Below are 19,665 nucleotides of genomic sequence, written 5' to 3' on the forward strand. Positions count from 1 at the left end.
GGAAAATAAACTCTATTTCCTTCCTCGAGCCCAAATGAGTTTCAGTGAACTCCATGAGTTTCAATGAAATCTAGATACCCATGCTCCTTAACACCTAACTCCAAAATATCTGAATTTCTGGACATTTCTGTTTGTCTTTTACTAACATCTCTGAAGACAGATTATATCTTTTGAGAAGTTGGTTGAGAATGTGGATTTCACCTGAAGAGTTTGAGTTCAGCCACCAAGCTCCATGTCATTTTAAGACAGGGACTCTGTGAGCCTCCAGATTTTGTTGAATTACAACTCCCATCATTCCTAAGTTATGGTCATGCTGGCGAAGGATGATGCACCATAGATTCCTCACCCCTGCTCTAAGATAATGAAATTACTGGGCCAACCAAATGAAGCTCACAGCCTGGAACGGTTTCCTTATTAATTCCACTGGAGTGGATCAGTTTGTGCATGTCATTTTTTGTGTGCAAGGATCAGCTCTCTCCTCCGGTATAAACTATGACCCCACCCTTACCCTGAACAGGAATGCAGTCTGTGTGGCACCTGAGTGTACCAAGATGTACCAAAAAAACCCCAAGTCCTTTAAAAACTTAAAAAAGATTCTTCATAGTGTGCTGTTGTTTTAAACAAAAGATCATTCAGATTCCTCACCTCCAAGCCACAGGACGGCTGTGTCGTGTGCATTTTATGAACCTGCTTATTGGATATATAGGCGATGACCAGTTACAGCCCATCAACAATTGCTACAATTCTAAAACCTTCCCCTTTGGGTGTCCAAATGGATGGAGTTACTTTTATGGTTAGTGAGTGGAATAATTGTGTGAGAGTGAGAGCAAGGCCGTGGCCTCCGCCCTTGCTGTTGTGGCTTCCACCAGCACATTGCCCATGTGTTGAGGGGGCCATGCCTGTAGAAGGACACATTGGCAGAGGGTAGGCCTCATGCACAAAGCAGGGGGTGTCATAGCAGGGGCATGACCAGAAGCCACAGCCTGCCTCTCCCCCTCCCTCACATGATTTGCTAATGACATCAGTGGGAGCAGCCAAATAGGGCAAAACTGCATTGCCAATTGCAAGCCCAATTTGCAAGGCATAACCATGACCAAGAAATGTGTTGATACAGGGAAACTTCACAAACTGAACAAAGCCGCTCAGTTCTGCGACACATCTGCTATGCACACATTGATCAAAACTGCTGAAACTTCCAGTGTGCACAACAAAAGTGAGGCGTGCAAAACATAACCTTGATAAAGCATGCTGCCAGGTCTGATATTCATTAAAACACACAAAGCCGCTATCACCCCATCTGCAGAATATTTTGCAGGTGGATCAATTTGATGCCATCTGCTTTAATTGCTTTTCATGTTAAGAGGGAAAGGGTGTTTTATCTTGCCCCCCAATTAATGTACAGTGCTTCTGTTTTTCTTAATTGCACCAAAATGGAAATGTTGGTGGAGGTGACACCGGCTGGCAAGGGTAAGGCTCTTGGTTTGTGTTGCCCAATGAAGGGCCCTGAAGTTAGCTGAAGTTGGAGATGAAGCCCTTCAGTACTCTCAGGCAGCCATAAAACAACATCTAATATAAAATATATAACAATATAATCTAATACACTATGATAAAATCCTATTGACAACACCAAGGTAAAGTAGTGCAACAGAGCACGAGAACAGCTCAAAGCAATTAAAGAAAGCACCTCCCACATGTTGCTGGCTACAGCTTCCATCACCCGAGACCATTTGCCATGCTGACTGGGGGTGTTGGGACTTGTAGGCCACAACATCTGGAGGGCACAACCATAGCTATCTCTCAGTTAAATGGACAAGACATAGCAATGATAAAAGCTATGGGTCTGGGAAGTAGTCTTACAGTACCATCTTCTGCAGTTAGTTACCAGGGCAGGAGTAGAACCACGGAAAGACAGTGTCTCCTCCCCAAATCCCCAATCTAGACATAGTCCAAGAGACCTAGCATGGTTGTCATGCTCCTTCTGTCCTTCTTTCAGCATAGGTCATCCACTAGGGTGACCAAGTCTATTTTGGTGATACAGTCAGGCTTCAAAAGAAATCAAAATCGATCCAGCTAATATCTCCTTTGAGAGTGTAGACCAGGTGCTCAGCCAATGGTCATAATAATAATTCCTCCTCCTCCTCCTAACAGGTGGCTTTGAGAGGGGATGAAAATTCCCACTAATTTGTAGGGAAGCATCAGTAAGGATGCCTCTGTGCAAGTTCTCCACAACTCCTGCATATTTAAGAATATTCCCAACAAGAATTTGGGAAACAGAGGTTTTCATATTTCCAGCCTTAGAGATTGCAGCAACAAGAGGCAGTCTCTTTCATTTTATCAGAAGTATTATAGAAAATAGATTTTCAGTGGCTTTTCATTTATCATTTCCTAAAGAGTCACAAAGGTGGTCCCATTTGTTCAAAAAACAGTCATGTAAAAGAAAAGAAAAAAAACCTGGATGGATTTCCAAAACTCAAAACACTTCAATAATAAATCCCTTTTACATCCATGTGCCCTGTTCTCCTAGTTGAGATTTCTTTAGTTAAGTAAGGAGTGCAAGGCAGCTGTCTTCTTTTTAATCTGTCTAACGTTATCTCATGACACTGCCGTTTTGGAACAGAGGAGTTGCATTAATCCGATAAATGCAGCCTTATGCTTTGAGGATTGTCAGATGTAGGAAACAGGTTGAGCCAAAAGGAAACTGATTGCCACAGTCATTGTGATGCAATATTTGTTCAGAGAATTTTGAAATCCAACCCATTACAATTGGCCCAGACTCCTCTTTGCTTGCTAGTCATAATAAAGGAGCTCCAGTTGCTCTCGTTTTTGCTTGAGCATAATCATAATTCATGGTCGATTGACACATTCCCATCCTTCGTCTGCACCTATATTCATTAAGCATGCAAAGTGTATGTCATTCATGGCAGCTGTGCATTCTACCATGAAAGCAAGAAATGTTCCTAATGAAGCAAATGACTTTGCTTGCCTGCAATCAGTTTCATCCTAATCATTTGAAGCTGGGCTGGAGGTCACATCGCTTGCTTCGGGATATTTAACTCAAAGTATTTTTTGTTTAAATAAACCCTAAAATGATATTTAATTGAGTCTGCCAAGGGCTGGTTTTCAGTAAGTAGGCTGTGGAGCAGGTCAGAGAACCCAGCTGTCATGTCCTTTTATGAAGTGAGAGTTCTGAAGTGTGTCCAATCTTACGCACTTCAGTAGTTTCCTCTAAGATGCCCTAGCCATTCAGACTTGTGTGCTCTCATTGAATAGAAGAGGATAATCACCCGGCTTGCTGTTGTAGGTTAATTTAAAAGTCCAACAGGCTGTGCGGAAAGATGAGGGGCAGGTTTGGGGAAAGTTGCATATTCCTGCATTGCAGGGGGTTGAACTAGATGGTACTCACAATCCCTTCCAACTCTCTAACTCTGATTCTATGATTCAAGTGTCCCTCCCTTTTGCACATATGTATGTTTTCCTTTAATGACAATACTTAGCATTTATAGAACATAGTCAGTGTTCTCATGAGAGGTGAGCTCTAGGAATCCTTACAGATAATCCTAACAGGTCAGACTTACTACCTTCATCTTGTTGGTTGTGCGGGGGGTGGGGGGGATAAGATTGCAAGACGAATTCACCTACTGAATTCGTGATAGAAGGGGCATTTGAAACAGGGATTTAGGTCATAGCTAACTATGGGTTAAACCACAGAGCCTAGGGCTTACTGATCAGAAGGTCGACGGTTTGAATCCCTGCGATGGGGTGAGCTCCCATTGCTCGGTCCCAGCTCCTGCCAACCTAGCAGTTCGAAAGCACAGCGGGAAGGTAAACGGCATTTCTGTGTGCTGCTCTAGTTTGCCAGAAGTGACTTTGTCATGCTGGCCACATGACCTGGAAGCTGTACGCCAGCTCCCTCAGCCAATAACGCGAGATGAGCACCGCAACCCCAGAGTCGGTCATGACTGGACCTAATGGTCAGGGGTCCCTTTACCTTTACCTAACTGTTCTATATTCACTCTCAAGATTGTGTGATTATGCTTTTCAAAAACATTTTTCAGAGTTTGATATTTTGGTACTGCTCGATGTATTTCCTTCATTATCTATTTATAATTAAATGAATGGGAAAGGTTGAGTGGAACTCAAGAGACTATGTTTTAATCTAAACTTGGTGAGCCCTTCCCACCCAGAAAGGCTTTGTAGCTCTGAAGCTACACTATAGCATTATATCCTTCATTATGATTAACCTAGTGGGTGGCCCAGAAATCCCCATATGGTGTATCTAACCATGCTGGTAGACAGTCATGCCACAAAGACAATGGATTGTTCCACTGGCCCCTATTACAAAGGATGAGGCACATAATTTCTTGGAACACACTGATTTACAACACTTGAGGGAGATGTTGTCTTCTGGTCTGATGGACATGAATGGTTGGAGAGGTTAATGGTCATCTCATGCCCAGCCTGGCAACTGCCTGTGCCTCCCCAGGGAGGTCTGCATCAAACTGAACACCGGACTAGATCATATTATTAATTGTGACTGGTTTTGGCCTTTCTTTGCCCCAATACAAATTATCTTCACATTCTAGCAACTTCCCACTGAGCCGCAGGAGATAAATGTGACCAGTCTCACCATGCCCAAGTTTTCATTCGGAACCCAGTTTGAGATAACAAATGTGTATTTGCTTAAACATCTAAAAGCCAAACACGAGCCTCCTGAAAATATATCTTGATATGCAAGGCTATGCATGTACATGTATTTATAGTCATTTAATCAATCCCACAGTCACTTTTGGAAATAAAATTGCCCTCAAAATAGAAGGTGTTGTCACAACAACATTAGTGTTTGCATAGAAAAATAGACAAATGCACCTAACTTGAAATGAAATGTAAGACCTCTTGAAATGTAAAATGTAAGATGTAAAGCACTTATACACTATATATATATATATATATAGGCCCAATCCTGCCAAAGCTAAGCACCTTTAAAGTGTATTGATTTTGTTGGGAAAGTTAACCATATGCCCAACAGTGCAATTGTATGTATATTGGCTCACAGGTAAGTCCCACTGAAATGTTTACTCCTAGGTGAGTGTGTATTGGATTGCAGCCAAGATTCATTGAAATCAAAGGGGTTTAATATTTCTTGACAGCAGCTGAATCATGAATCACTACTTGTTGTAGTTTGAGTTGCTCAAAGCACTTCGCACACATTATTTAAACGATCATTCAAATAACAATTCTGCAAAATAGACCAATATATTTAACCCGATCTCCTGAGGGGGAACAATGGGGCTGTGCTGATGCTGAGGAAAAGGTAGCATGAGTGAGATTTGAAAGAGGGATTTTCTGGCATTGGGATGGGAGAAGCCATTCTACTCTGAAATACAGCCCTTATGTGAGCAGGAAGACTTAGACAACTATGCAAGCAAGGGATTGGTTCTGGGAGAGACCAGCAAGGTAAGAAAGCTAAGTTCTGACTAGTTTTAGTATTGTATATAGTTTGGTAGCAGCATGCTGCTAAGTAAAGCTGATTCCATCTAATCCAGTGTCTTTGGCTCATTTGTAATATTGCAAATATTGCCATCAGTTAAAATTCATACTTCTCAGAATTTTGCAACGTTGCTCTTTAGCCAAACATTGTATTTATTTTTTAAAAATGCTTGTATTAGGGTGAAGTGTGCAAAATAGTGAAGACAGGAGTGCCTGGCGTGCTCTGGTCCATGAGGTCATCAAGAGTTGGACACTACTAAACGACGTAACAAATGTGCAAAATAGTACATGTATTAGTGGAAATAGCATACAAAAATGCCTCATACAGTGGTACCTCGGTTTATGAACACAATTGGTTCCGGAAGTCTGTTCATAAACTGAAGCGAACTTTCCCATTGAAAGTAATGGAAAGTGGATTAATCCGTTCCAGATAGGTCCGCGGCGTTCGTAAACCGAAAATTCGTAAACCGAGGTGTTCATAAACCAAGGTTCGACTGTATAAGGGGGGGAAATACTTGGCACAATGAGCCAATGGTGCATGCCTAACACCTTCCCATTCATTCCCCAGTGAATATATTTCAGTGCCAGGGAACCACTTTTTAAAAGTGTCCGGTGACGGTGTGCTTTGGTGCCTAATGGACTGTCAGTTTGTTCTTATGAGCTGCACAAGCGACTCTCACTGATTCCAGAAAACGGTCACACTAACCTTTGGAGGCAGCTTGTGCTCCTTTGAGAAAGGGTGCGGTGCAAATTACATCTAGCAAACAAATTACATCTAGGATATTGCATCAGAGTGAGGCTTTCTCACTGCTGTTCTAGGCAAAGGCCAGAAAGCATTTGTGTGCCCAGGGGTTGTTGCTGTTCTGCAGCCACCCTTCACAACGCACAGTCTCTTGGTGTCGGGCTTCAGGGAATTGGTTTCCTCCCCCCCTTGGCAGTAGAGACAGTGTGGTGTAGTGGTTAAGAGTGGTAGACTCGTAATCTGGGGAACTGGGTTCGCGTCTGCGCTCCTCCACATGCAGATGCTGGGTGACCTTGGGCTAGTCACACTTCTTTGAAGTCTCTCAGCCCCACTCATCTCACAGAATGTTTGTTGTGGGGGAGGAAGGGAAAGGAGATTGTGAGCCACTTTGTGACTCCTTAGGGTAGTGATAAAGCGGGATATCAAATCCAAACTCCCTCCTCCTCCTCCTCCTCCTCCTCCTCCTCCTCCTCCTCCTCCTCCTCCTCCTCCTCCTCCTCTTTAAGCAGAACAAAGGAAAGGGAGTCTTCTTACCAGTTAGAAATGTTAATGATCACAGCGAGAGAACAAAGAATTCATTTCCTAGGAATGGTGGTACTCCCAATTAAGGGTTCCACTCACTTCCTCCCTAGTAACCCACGTCACTACTGAGTCTTGTAACCTGAGTTCATAATCTCTGTGATTTCTGTGCTGCCACCTTATCAGCTCTTCTTGTCCTTGGGCTGGGCGGAGGAATGCTTTCCAGAGAAAGTGAATCTATTAACTCCCCCCCCCCCCCAGTGCTTCTTCTCTCAGCTGTTCCCCATCCAGTACTTCCCAGCTTCTGCCTTCTGAACTATATCCCTCTGCAAACCACTGTTCCAAAGCTATACTGTCCTCCTGTTCCTGGGAAGATTCAGGTTCCTGGTCAGAAGCAGGGGGAGGGGGAAGCTCCCACCATTCCTCCTCAGTGCCGCCCTCCTCAGCATGGTCCCTGACACTTGGGCTCGGAACAGCAAAGCATGCCAGTCACCTGGTAGTAGTTGTAATGAGCATAAAAACTCATCACAGTGATGATGGGTAACAACTTTTGCCCTCTGCTGACACAGCACAACCACATCAAACAAGTAACCCTTAGGCAACCTTTTGCTATCTTTCTACATATCACCATCACCTTGTTCCAAACAGCGTCACATTCATCTCATGGTAACCCAGCTCCTAGATCCCTATTTGGGCACTTGGTCTGAAGATGTGGGGCTGTGCAATCTAGCCTTGTCCCTGCTGGCTGTAGCCCCAGGCCTTTGCTTGCTGGGTGGAAGGTGTGAAGGGGGCTTCTTCACAAACAGCCGTGGAATCCTTCCTGTGTTCAGAAGCCATAATAATAACAATGGAGGTGATCATGGTGAGACTTCTTAGCGTGTTCAGCTGAAAATGCTTAGAATCCCCTTTCAGAACTCCACAGTCAGTGCAGGTGAAGGGCGCAGCCAGCATGTATGGGATGCTGGAAGCGGAGGCAGCATGCCTCTGAATAATAATAATAATAATAATAATAATAATAATAATAAATTTTAAATTTATATCCCGCCCATCTGGCTGGGTTTCCCCAGCCACTCTGGGCAGCTTACAACATATAAAACACAGCAAAACATCAAAAATTAAAAAAACAAAATATCCCATACAAGCAACAGACAAACCAATAAATCAATAAAAACCAATGACAATAATAATAACAACGATAATAACAACAATGATAAGCAGCTTACAGTTATTCCCAAATTAAAGCAACCACCACCCCCAACTAAACATTTAACCAACACCAAATCTGACAAAAATGAAGCAGAGGAACCAAAATTAGAACCGTTTAAAATGTTTCTAAACCTTTTTCGCTAGTTGCCCCAACCCAATAGTTGTTCCAGCAATGTCCCAGTGGCCTCCCAGGAGCCTCTCTTAGCTGTTCAGGGTGAGTCTGGCCAGGTGGAAATGGGCCATGCAGCAGGGAGCGGGTCTTTCTTCTAGCACTCAGGCCAGGCATGGGCAAACTTGGCCCTCCAGATGTTTTGGGACTACAATTCCCGTCATCCCTGACCACTGGTCCTATTAGCTAGGGATGATGGGAGTTGTAGTCCCAAAACATCTGAAGGGCCGAGTTTGCCTATGCCTGACACAGGCAGCAGCATTGTCCCTCCAGCCCTGCATCCCCTACATGCTTTATGCTTCCCTCATGTTCTCATTGAATCCCCAAATAGGGCTCAGATGCTCTTTTAATCCCATCAGAATGTTATGGCGTGCAACATTCATGATGTTTGTAGCTTCTGTTTTGTCCGTTCCATTTTGCATAAGAGTTCCCTCACTGTGAGATGTGAAGTTGCAGGGAACTAGGCAGTAGTTACACCCACCCTGTGAAATTCCCTCCAAGCAGATGTCAAAGTGTTAAACAACTATACAATTTTTCATAGACATCTGAAGGCAGCCCTGTTTTGGGAAGCTTTTAATTTTTGATTTTGTTATTTTTGTTGGAAGCCACCCAAAGTGGCTGGGGCAGCCCAGTTAGATGGAAGGGGTATAAGAAATAAAACATTATTATGTGCGTTCTTCGGTGGATAATATTAAGGGGGGGTAAATGTAACGTTGTAGAAAATAAAATATTCCAGTACTATGACATAGGTATAATTCCAGGCTATTTTTCAGAGATTTATCCTTTGCCAAGAAGCCAATCTGCAAGCCATTAAATATTATCTGCGTTATAATTTCTAGCAATAAAAGTTAAATGTCATCAAATTGCTGTGGCATTTTTAAAATTTATTTTGGGGAATAAAATAAGTGCTTGCACTTGAAGAAAAGTTGACTATAATTTAGTAGAAGTTATTCCCTTGCCATTTTTGTGCGCACAGTTTTTGCTATCGTTGGGGATTTGTGAGGTGGGTCAGGTTTAGAACAAATCTCCCCCTTGGGATGAAGATGATAAAATGGATGAAAATTTAAATGCAGAGGCAAAGGATAGCAGTTCAGAGACGGCAAAGCACAGCTGGACAAAAAGCAAATGCCCAAGACACTTGAAGAGAGAGACACTACACAAGTGTTTATATCAGGCATAGGCAAACTGGGCCCTCCAGATGTCTTGGGACTACAACTCCCATGATCCCTAGCTAACAAGACCAGTGGTCAGGGATGATGGGAGTTGTAGTCCCAAAACATCTGGAGGGCCCAGTTTGCCTATGCCTTTTTTATATGCTAAGGCTAGATGCCTCTGAGTTAAGATGGGTAAGCTGAAGTGCTTGGTCTTAGAAGACAACATTGATATAGTAAGCAAAATGGAAACCTGGTAGAAAAGCAGAGAACCAGCGGGACACATGTACAGGTGAAACTTGGAAAATTAGAATATCGTCGAAAAGTGCATTTATTTCAGTAATGCAACTTAAAAGGTGAAACCAATATATGAGATAGATGCATGACATGCAAAGCAAGATATGTCAAGCCTTTATGTGTTGTAATTGTAATTATTTGTCGTTAGGTGGGTCAATTATAAATGGAATGTAATTATAATGAAATGTAATAGCAATGTTTATTTTTGTATTATTGTAACTACCGGTATTTGTTTTATTACTGTGGAATTTCCAAAAGAAAGCATTTGTAAAAATAAAAATAAAAATAAAAAATAAGAAGTTGCATTACTGAAATAAATGCACTTTTCGACGATATTCTAATTTTCCAAGTTTCACCTGTATCTCTGGATGTCATCCCTATAGCAAAAACAGCAAAGCAGCACTGGAGGTGATGCCACTCTGTACGTCAAAGAGGGCATTGAGTCCAGCAAGCTAGGAATCCACAAAGGGGACTCCACAGGCTTCTCCACAGAATTGTTGTGGGTGCTGATAACAGGCCCCAAGAGTATTTTAATACTGGTGATGTGATCTCCATAATCAGAAAGAGCAGGGAGATATTGAGATGAAGAATTAACTCAAGGAAGCATCCACTGGGGCTACTTTGAGTAAAGCCACTTGCTTTCCCTCAAATTGAAGAAATCAGTGGGGCAATAATAGTGGGGGAGAAAGATTTCACAATAGCTCTAAAACAAAGACTCCAGATAGTACAATAAGATCAGCCTAATTTCTGGTGCCATTTAGATAGAATACAGGATGGCAGAACACAGACATCCCTTCCTGGCTCAGATGCAACAGATCTGCTCTTTGTAATGGAAAGCTGCAAAAATCAAGAAGTAAAATAAGAATAAAAATCAGGTTTTCATTATTGCTGATGAGTCTTCATAAGAGCTGGGCCAATCCCTTTGCTGCTGCACATTGCATTATTCTCTCCAAAATGAATGCAGCTGCTTATCCACAGACCCAACAGAGACATCTGAATTATGCCAAGGCCAGGACTGAGAGTGAGAGACTTAAAAGCAGCACACTGATAAAGAATTTCCATGATGCCATGGAATTGAGTGAACTGAAAGCCTTCCACAATGTGTGCAAGACAAAGGAGCCAAAAGCAATGAGGAGGCAATCATTCTGAATTGAGTCAGGTACTTTGTGGAGGCACAAAGCCAGAAACTTCAGATTGCGGAGGAGTTCTCCCATTCAACCTGTGTGAAATTGCCTTGATGTGACTTGTCACCAGGTCCTTAGGTCCAACTCAATGGTGTAACGTAGGAAAGTGTTGATCTCTTCTCCTACCTAGGCAGTTATCTTTCCACAAGGGCCGACATTGATGCCAAAATCCATTATCGCCTGAGCTCTGCGAGTGCGGCTTTCTGCCGATTGAAGTGCAGAGTGTTTGAGGACCGGGACATTAACAGGGAAACCAAAATGCTTGTTTACAAAGCTATTGTAATACCAACCTTACTATATGCTTGTGAAACATGGACCACTTATAAATGCCATCTCCAACTCCTCGAAAGATTCCATCAACGGTGTCTCCGAAAAACTTGGGAAGACAGGCAAACTGATATCAATGTACTGGAAGAAGCAAAGATCACCAGTGTTGAAGCAATGATTCTTCAACATCAACTTAGTTGGACTGGTCACGTTGTGCGGATGCCTGATGATCGTCTTCCAAAGCAACTACTCTATTCTGAACTTAAAAATGGAAAGTGTAATGCTGGTGGTCAACAAAAGACGTTTAAAGACTGTCTCAATGCAAATCTTTTAAAATGTAGTATAAACACTGACAACTGGGAAACACTGGCCTGCAAGCGTTCCAGTTGGAGAACAGCCTTTGCCAAAGGTGTTGTAGACTTTGAAGACAAAAGGGAGTAATTTGCTAAGAGGAAGGCATGCTTGGCAAACCCTCACCGTGATCAACTCCTGCCTGGAAACCTATGTCCCCACTGTGGAAAGACGTGTGGATCCAGAATTGACTTCCACAGTCACTTACGGACTCACTGTTAAAACCGTGTTTATGGAAGACAATCTTAATCAGCTATGAGTGATCTCCAAAGAAGAAGTTCAAGGCGTAGTTCCTTATTTACAAACCCTTATTTGTGTGATGCTCCATAACTGCAAAAGGTATCTAATAAAGTACAATTAGTGTTCTGACATACACAATATGTCATTGTTTAACGGCCTCTCAATGTGTTCCTTATTTTGGAGTTCCTCAGGTAGCAATGCTGCCCAGAGTGTCTAATCATTGCCAATTAAAAGTGCTTAGTAGGAAATAAAATTTTGTGGAATTCTCACAAGTAGCATTTGACTGAAAGTTGCCTCACAGTGGAATACTCTCTGCATCTACTCAGAAGTAAACTCCACTAGATTAAGTGTGATTTACTCCCAGATGAGTGAGCATAGGGTTGCATAAGATGATCCATATTTGTTTTCCTTCCACACTGGCATACATTCAACAATGAATGTTGTGCCGCAGCAATGGCTGTGAGGGGCCAATTATGAGATGCATATAAAACCAATCACATGCTTGAAAGTGGGGAGCGGGGGACAGCCAGCCACCCAGGACAAGGAAGCAAGATGAAAACCTTTAACAGCTTTCCATGATGCCAGGAGCAATGGGGAGCCTGCCCTTTGTTCAGTCTTACCAATTATAGGATTTAATCATCTAAAACCAATTGACTGATTATTCTGCATTTGGTTATACCTGAGTAAACAAGTTCTGAAAAGAAAAGGATGGCTCAGGCACCAGGAAAGAGAATAAGCCATCTCAAAACATGGGTGGTGTCACAAGAGCCTGATGGATATTACACCTCACTTTTTCTTCTTTTAAAAACGAAATGAGAATACAGTGGTACCTCGGTTTATGAACACAATTGGTTCCAGAAGTCTGTTCATAAACTGAAGCGTTCATAAACTGAAGCGAACTTTCCAATTGAAAGTAATAGAAAGTGGATTAATCTGTTCCAGACGGGTCCATGGAGTACTCAACCTGAAGCGTACTTAACCCGAAGCATGGGTGTAATTGGTTCCGGAAGTCTGATAATGCCAAGGCTGCAGGTTTGATTCTCATAAGCAGTGCCAGATTTACGTATAAACTAAACAAGCTATAGCTTAGGGCCTCACTCTCTGCCCCCCCCCCCAATTTCACTATTAATATCCTTCTTCTTAATTGTACAGTGGTACCTCGGTTTATGAACACAATTGGTTCCGGAAGTCTGTTCATAAACTGAAGCGTTCATAAACTGAAGTGAACTTTCCCATTAAAAGTAATGGAAAGTGAATTAATCCGTTCCAGATGGGTCCGCGGTGTTCGTAAACCGAAAATTCATAAACCGAGGTGTTCATAAACCAAGGTTCCACTGTACTGAGAATGCAGGTAGTATAGACACACGGTCACGTTGTTAAAAATTCAAGGGGGATAGGCCGAAACCAGAAGTGTTTCTGTTCCTGTAATCACAAATAGTCTGAAAAATAGCAACAGGCACACAGGATAAATGCTTCCCCACCCCACACTCCCAAGTGAGATAATTTGCCACAGACAAATTGGGCTGTGGCATACATTGGTTCTGTTTTTCACTTGCTGGTTATATATAAAACTCCCAGGTGGGCAGAGAATAAGAATCAATCCTATTTGAAGACAAGAGAACTCCAAACTAGGTGGTTGTCTGTACTTTTAACTGCATCTAAAACCACTGATGCTTCTCCCTGAAGCCACTCTGGGGATTTTAACAGACTTGCTGATAACCACAGCACTACTTAGGGTGGGGAGCAGAGCTGGCTGTCATCTGTGTTCTCTCAGGGCCAAACTAGTTATTTGCAACATTTGCCCTCATATGGCTCTTTAAAAACCAAATAACAAGTACAATGAGTGGCTGAACCAGACTGCTTTCCCCCCCATCATAGAATTATAGAATTCCAGCATTGACCTAATGATAGCACCAGCCCTTAAGTTGATGGGACAGTGGGAATGCCACATTTACCCCAATGCTCCAGACTCTACTGGCTTCAAAGGTGCCCGATCTTGTTCCACTATGTGCATATGGAACAGCCTCCCAGAGGAGGTGAGGCAGATAATGGCATCCTATGGATTTCAGCATGTCATGAAAACATCTTTCTTTCAGCGAGCAATTCGGAAATGTCAGTTTTACCGGACCACTTTTAATACTCTACTGATTTATTTGTGGCGTGTGTTCTTCTTTATTTTATTCTGTTGGAAAACTGCCCTGTACTCAAATAATTAAGAGGGGGGGGGGAAGACACTGATTGAGATATAGTGAAGCAAGAGCGTATGGAAAAAGTTTAAAGATAGGGTAATGATTTGGATTATGCGCACAGGTAGGATTGGAATATACTTTTGGGTTTGTTAGGAAGCCAAAGGAGGGCTAGGCTTCTTTCTTGTTCTTTTCTTTTTGTTAAACTGGAAAATTGTTGAGAAATCAAAGTGTTTAATTTGGCAGTACTATGGGATTTGATTTTACTTACCTTTGTGGATATTTGTATAACATGTTGGAAAAGGTTTGTTTGATTCTGGCAAAGTGATGTAAGAGGAAACAAATTGCTGTATTTTTATTGTGTATTTTATTTTTGGAACAAAAAAAAGTTTTTTTTTTTAAAGTAAAAAAAAAAAAATGTTGGAAATCTGCCCTGAGACCTATGATTTTGAGCAATTCATAAATATTTTGAAATAAACAAATTAAATAAATAATGCACAGTGCAGGATTTTGCCCGGTATAATTTCATCCATAGGCAACAGCACTCCATCTAATAATTTCTTCTTCTTCTTCTTCTTCTTCTTCTTCTTCTTCTTCTTCTTCTTCTTCTTCTTCTTCTTCTTCTTCCTCCTCCTCCTCCTCCTCCTCCTCCTCCTCCTCCTCCTCCTCCTCGTGCAGGTTACTGGGATTATAGCTGCATTTCAGCAATACCTGACACAGACAATGGAGAATATTCCAGAATAACAATGCTTAAGTACTTGTGCTAACATCCTCTGAGCCTCTGATAAAGGTGAATTAGTTACTTCAGCAGCCATGGATATGACATTTACTGTTCTCGGGGTGATTCAGGAGGAGGAGGAGGCATACACTGCAGAAAGAGAGAATATCCTTAAAGCCTGTATGGAAGTGAAGAAAGGCCTAAATATTAGTTCTCACCACAGGTGGCTGAGAGCTTCTTTATGGAGATTCCTGGGACCCAGAGAAGAAAGATAAATATTCAACATCTGGCCTAATTAACATTTGCTTATTACTCTCAGTGTGACATTTCACTAATAAACTCAATTGCACAGCAAAGTGCCTTTGGGTACAAGCATATGTGGTGTTTTGGAATCTCAGCTGCTCTTGGCCAATCATAGTTGTTCCAGTGATGTCAAAGCGTTCCTTCCAGCCTATCAGAGTGTTTAAAAACAACTGATTCAAAAGTAGGTCAATACTGCCAATGTTCCCATGCTTTTAAATTCCCTTCTTCCTGCCTGTCGCTCTCATCACCTTAAGTGATAAAGCAATGCCGTCCTGTTCTACTTTACTCTCTGATAAATGTTCTCCTGCGCTGCTGTGAAATGTGCTTTCATTTTATTTGTGCCTGAAGGAACAGAGGAGTGTGTCTGAAGTGCAGACTCATTTACAGGGGATAGATATATATATAAGTAGGTTTTCGTGACCTTGTTGGCCCAAACAACCTTTTTTTTCCCCTTGCTTGCTTGAGGGAAGCCACTGTGCTGTGCTGGCAAGTTGTGATGCCTCAGCCAAGGTCATGAGCACGTAGCTGTGAGGGATTGAGAGACTGGCCATGGGGATAAGATCCTGTGGCAAGTTAAACACACACAGGGGAGGGTTCAAACTGAAATGTAAGAATATAAGAACATAAGAGCCTGCTGAGTCAGGCCAATGACCCATCTAGCCTAGCATTCTATTCTCAAAGCGGCCAGCTAGATGCCTGGGGTAAACCTGCAACCAGGATTTGACACAAGAGCGTTCTCCCCTCCAGTGGTTTCCAGCAACTGGTATTCTGGAGCATCGCTGCCTCAAACTACAGTAAAACATGGCTAGTAGCATCGATAGCCCTCTCCTCCACGAATTTGTCCAGTCTTTTTTTAAAAACCATCTAAATTGGTGGCCATCACTGCCTCCTGAGGGAGGGGGGTTTCATAGTGTAATTGTGAGCTGTGTGAAGAATTACTTTCCTTTATCTGACCTGAATATTCCAACAATTCAGACGCACTGGATGTGCACATATTATTGTTTGTTTGTTTTTTGACATTCTTTCCCCTTTTATTTCCGCTTGCCAACATTGTTATGCAATTCCAAGAGCTCTTAACTTTGAAGAGAACAATGCAAAGCCATTTTAAACCGTCTTCAAACAAAATACAATGCATCCCTGAGGGACTCTGTTGTTGTTGTTGTTGTTGTTAAGAAAATCTCATTTCTGCCATGAATGTAAACCACTTTATTGAAAAATATCTGCAAGCTACCTTGTAGATTGCCTTGAGAACTTTTTGTTGAAAAGTGGAATATGAATATTCTAAATAAAACAAACAAACAAACAAACAAACAAAGTATGGTATGGTAAGGTAAGGTAAAGGTAAAGGACCCCTGGATGGTTAAGTCCAGTCAAAGGTGACTATGAGGTTGTGGCGCTCATCTCGCTTTCAGGCCAAGGGAACCAGTGTTTGTCCACAGACAGCTTTCCGGGTCATGTGGCCAGCATGACTAAACTGCTTCTCGAACAACAGAACACAGTGACGGAAGCCAGGGAGCAGGGAAACGCCGTTTACCTTCCTTCCACAGCAGTACCTATTTATCTACTTGCACTGGTGTGCTTTCAAACTTCTAGGTTGGCAGAAGCTGGGACAGAGCAACGAGAACTCACCCCGTTGCACAGATTTGAACCACCGACCTTCTGATTGGCAAGTTCAAGAGGCTCAGTGGTTTAGACCACAGTGACACCCGTGTCCCTACATGGGATGGGATGGGATGGTAAAAGATGTTATGGTACGAGATGAGATGAGATGGGATGAAGTTTTTCTGTAGTTTGAAGAGGGAGCCTAGCCACACACAACCATCAAAGGGGAGTGGGGAAAAGAAAAGCTACTTTTGCTTTCATTATTCTTCCAGGGTTTGTTCAATAGAATGAGGGCTCGTCCAGACTTCCTTTTGCGCTGCATTTTTAGGCACAGGTCTAAAGTGCCACATCCAAGTGCTTTATTCTCCTTTTTTGCCCTAGTGCTTTCCCCATGAAAGCTCTTTACCTCAGAATCGGAGCAAATGGCAATCCACGGAAAATGTAACTGCCATTTGTTACGATTCAGCATTAAAGAGCGGATTTTCACGGGGAAAGCACATGGGGAAAAAGAGAAGAGTGCTAGGAAACAGAGCTTTAAAGTGCAGACCTGTGCCTAGAAAAGCATGGGGCAAAAGGTGGAAGAGCCCTGAATTTTGTCTAGTCTATGATCAGCTGAAGAATCAGTGACCTGCTTTAAAATGCCAAGAAATTTTAGGACTGCAGCTGCTCATGCAAGCAACAGATGCACCCTGGGATATTCCAGGAGTCACATTATGTGTCCTTTATAATAGACCCAAATTCATGAATCCTCACAGTCCAGCTTTACAAAGTGGGATCTCATATTGTGATTAACCAAAGAGCACTAAACATACATGTCTGAGCCTTACTCCTCTGTTCCTTGGTTGTATGGGAAATATACATTCCCTTGCTGGGATAACTTCAGGATCTGAATCGGTGACATAGTTATTTTGGTTTGTAGAATTGCTCACAAAAAGGATAAAGGATCGTGTAGGATCACCAAAGTAAAGAAATAAAAATAAACCTGTATTAAACCATTCAGAGTGGCTGCCGAGGGGGGAGAAGAAGAGGCTATGAAATTTCCTGGAAATGCAAAAAATGACATCTGTTTTAGCAGCAAAAACACCATGCTGGCAGATAATCCAAGTGACCTGTACAAATGTCATTCATCAGCCCTTGTGCAGGTCACCAGATGATGAATCTATGCTAAAGTAATCCAGAAGCAACAAAGTGAGCCAGGTTCAAAATGGTGATTAAAATTTGGCCCAAGGCCTTAGTCCAAAGGATGACTGTGATTTCTTCACACACTTTAGGCAAAAAACAAAAACAAAAAACATACAACTCTTATTGGAATAATATTAACTAGTGCTGCACCAAAAATGTGTCCTCCAATTTCTCTTGCTTCCCCTGCAAAAGAGGTTTCTCTATTTCTGCCTCATTCTCATGGCACTTTAGAATTTCTTCAGAATTTCTGTAGGTGCAGGTTTTGAACTTGCCTTATTGTTGCAAGGTGACCAAGAGTGATGTAGGCATTTTTCTTTCCAGTAAACCAGGTGTGGGGAGCTTTAGGCCGTCCAGATGTTGCTGAACTGCAACTCCCATCTTCCCTGACCATTGGCCAGGCCAGCTAGGGCAGATGGGAGTTGTAGTTCAGCAACATCTGGAGGACCAAAGGCAGAGAGATCCCAGAGGCTTTTATTAGCATATTGAGTGGGATATTCAAGAGTAACATGAAAACTTGCAACACTGGATCTTCCATTTTGTGAGGTAAAAGGTAAAGGTAAAGGGACCCCTGACCATTAGGTCCAGTCGTGACCGACTCTGGGGTTGCACGCTCATCTCGCATTATTGGCCGAGGGAGCCGGCGTATAGCTTCCAGGTCATGTGGCCAGCATGACAAAGCCGCTTCTGGCAAACCAGAGCAGCACATGGAAACGCCGTTTACCTTCCCGCTGTAGCGGTTCCTATTTATCTACTTGCATTTTGACGTGCTTTCGAACTGCTAGGTTGGCAGGAGCTGGGACGGAGCAATGGGAGCTCACCCCGTCACCATAGCTGCCAAGTTTCCACTTTTCTCGCGAGGAAGCCTATTCAGCATAAGGGGAAATCCCTGTAAAAAAGGGATAACTTGGCAGCTATGCCCGTCACAGAGATTCGAACCTCTGACCTTCTGATCAGCAAGCCCTAGGCTCAGTGGTTTAACCCACAGCGCCACCCTTTTTTTTAGTGAGGACCAGGCTACAAAATTCCTAGTTCAGTCCTGTGAGAAGAACTTCCCAAGGTTTGCCTTCCTCCATATAAGCTGTTGCTCAATGGCATTTCCCTCAATATGATCTCCAATGCAATCATTTTTTTTTAAAAAAAATTGCTTATTTTCCAAAATAAATGTTACAAGAGTATGTTTTTCCAAAACAAAAACCATGGTACTTAATCCAGTGGTTATGAAAATTCCTACAATGACAGTCCAGTATGTGTATGGATAGAAACATAGTATTAGTTGTGGAAATACTTTTCAGAGATCAGTTGAGATTTTTTTTAAAAAAGGAAACATCTTGGTTTTAATAAAAACTCAGTGGATAGACACGCTCATACTCCACTTGAAGAGAAGTTATTCAGTTTCAGGAAAACTGAATGCAGGTCCGCTTGGTTTGTTTTTCACTCTCCTCTGCCTTTCATGAAGTTTCCCAAAGAAATCTCAAAATGTTATTTTAGACTTCTCTGGTTCCAGATACCAATGGGAGATGCTGCTGAGGCATGCACTGTATTGTAACTACATCTCGAATGCTCCTTAGACTTTGAGGAGTTTAAAGAGTAGCCTGCTTTGTGGGAAAGGAAACACGCAGAGGGAATACACAGGCCAGGCCAGGCCAGCCTCCCCCAAGGTTGTGCCCTCCAGATGGCTTAGGGCCCTCATATTTACGGGACCGCCTCTCCTGGTATGCCCCACAGAGGACCTTAAGGGCAATGAATAACCATAGTTTGGAGGTCCCAGGCCCTAAGGAAGTCAGACTACCCTCCACCAGGGCCAGGGCCTTTTCAGTGATGGCTCCAACCTAGTGGAGTGCTCTGTCCCATGAGACTAGGGCTCTACAGGACTTAACCTCCTTCTGCTGGGCCTGTAAGCCAGAGCTATTCCATCTGGCCTTTAATTTGAACTCAGCTTGATCTTTTATTTCCCTTCTCTCTCCCCCCCCTTTTTATGAAGCTTACCCGCTCTGGGACCCCACAGCTAATTGTCCCCTGGCCTCCTCACTGGCCTAAGTAGGACTAATATAGCCAGCTAGC

The 19,665-nt window shown here is 42.7% G+C and overlaps 1 long non-coding RNA gene across 1 annotated transcript in view; it reads left to right on the forward strand.

Moving 5' to 3' along the window:
- The first annotated feature begins 5,215 nt into the window (after window positions 1-5,215).
- The window catches only part of LOC148686957 (uncharacterized), a 28,451-nt gene continuing 14,001 nt past the window's right edge, over window positions 5,216-19,665 (forward strand). Inside the window, exon 1 of the long non-coding RNA XR_015948596.1 lies at window positions 5,216-5,454. This is a non-coding gene — a long non-coding RNA (uncharacterized LOC148686957). The remainder of the gene's footprint in view (window positions 5,455-19,665) is intronic.

The sequence above is a fragment of the Zootoca vivipara genome, chromosome 2 (genome assembly GCF_965207765.1).
Source record: "Zootoca vivipara chromosome 2, rZooViv2.hap1.1, whole genome shotgun sequence".
In the NCBI taxonomy this organism is placed as follows: domain Eukaryota; kingdom Metazoa; phylum Chordata; class Lepidosauria; order Squamata; family Lacertidae; genus Zootoca; species Zootoca vivipara.